Source organism: Apium graveolens, unplaced genomic scaffold, assembly GCF_009905375.1.
Source record: "Apium graveolens cultivar Ventura unplaced genomic scaffold, ASM990537v1 ctg6571, whole genome shotgun sequence".
In the NCBI taxonomy this organism is placed as follows: Eukaryota; Viridiplantae; Streptophyta; class Magnoliopsida; order Apiales; family Apiaceae; genus Apium; species Apium graveolens.
In genome coordinates, this window is record NW_027419598.1 from 60,031 (window position 1) to 61,938 (window position 1,908).

The window sequence follows — 1,908 nt, forward strand, 5'->3', positions numbered from 1 at the left end:
ATATTGATCTGGGTTCTACAAGTGTTGTAGATCGTCTGAGTATTTTTTTCATAATTTTATGATGTATAGATTTTTTATTATGAATTTTTGAAGTTCTTACAATTAAATTCGTAATTAAATAAAGATATATATATATTATTATTTGTTAGTATGTATATATATATATATATATATATATATATATATATATCTGTACATCTGCATATGATGTTGCTGCTGTCTGTTCTGCACGGAAGCATAGAAGAGGTCAGTTGTCAGGCACGGCAACCGAGAAAGAGAATCTGTCATGCGGCTGTAGAAAATAAAAAAAAAATAGGGGTGTCGCGCATTCCGGGAATGCGTTACACACCTGTGGTGCATTCACGGAATACGTTACACCTTTTAATGGGTTAAAAGGGTTGTAACGCATCACCAGAATGCGTTACAGGGCTTGTAACGCGTTCCTGTAATGCGTTACAGCCCGACTGTCCATATTAAAATTGATTTTCTGGGAGTTTCGTAACTCCGTTTTGGGCGTGCAATATACCGTTGGATTCGTTTTTCCGAGACGGATCTAATGGAGTGATCATTTTAGTTTATATAAAAGTTTTGAACTGTTTATATTTCCATGAAGTATTTTAAAGCTGTTTTTGACTGTTTTAATTGCTTTCAAATGCTTCATGTGATACATAGAGATGTATAATGCTTTGACTAATATGCTAGATGATGTAACATGCCTACCTTGATGTTTATTCATGTTTATATATGTGATATATGCTTAGTTTATCATGCGATGATAGATTTAGGTGAACTTAAATGAACATAAGGCGTTTGTTAGATAACCTAGTATAGTGAAATTGTTTCATAACCTTAATAACAATATTATGAATACAATCATGAGATTCTTGTGTTTATGAAACACGTAATTGAATATGAATTTTCAATATGAGAGAAATGATGATTCTGTCAACAACAGATTTCTATCTGTAAGAAAGGGTTATTAAGTGACGCCTCTTGACAATGCTCCACCTGATCTGGGAATCATCTTATTATTGATTATTGATTTGAAATATTTAATTTAAAAGGAAGAATCTCTTTATAATATGATTATGATTGTAACATAATATAATCCCTCTAAAATTAAATAATATCAAGTAGTAATTGGCCAATGACACAACGGGCTTGTGTCGGTCATAGCCTTCCAACATGATAGAAAGTAGTTCTTATTTTTAAATCATTGTCGTTTCGTGCCACAGCCGAGGGCTTTGATTTCGAAATAAGAAATACTTGTCTATTACATAGAGATGCGTACATTGAATAAGAATCTAAAGGTCGTTACGTGCCACAGCCATGGGCCTTTGGGGACTGATTTAATTGTACGGAATGTTAGGTTAGACTTGACTTAGAATATTGACTTTATCGTGCCACAGCCGTGACTCAAATATTCAAGAGGCTAAAGTTTGATTAGGGAATAACATTAGATGTAATTGACAAGAGTTGTCTATCTATTGAACATTACATGGCGTTTCGTGCCACAGCCGGGGTTGTGTAATGGAATGTAGGATCCCTATTCCCACTAGCATTATGAATGCTTAATTTTTCACGTAGGGGGTTGAATAAATTAGATAAACTAGTGGGAACCACTTATGAATAAAGACCCGATTCATATAGTGTTTTAAAATGAAATCGAATATTTGCTAAGTGTTGTTATGTGTTTATCATTTATAGATTTACAATATACATTATATCTTCTGCACTATCACTCAGGAGCATACTGGATGCTCACAAATTGACTGGTCCTAATTATGTTGACTGGCTTCGAAACTTGAGAATTGTTCTCAGGATTGAGAAGCTGAAATACGTGATTGACTCACCTAAGCCTACTGAACCTGCTAGTGATGCACATAATGATGAACATGTTGTGTATCG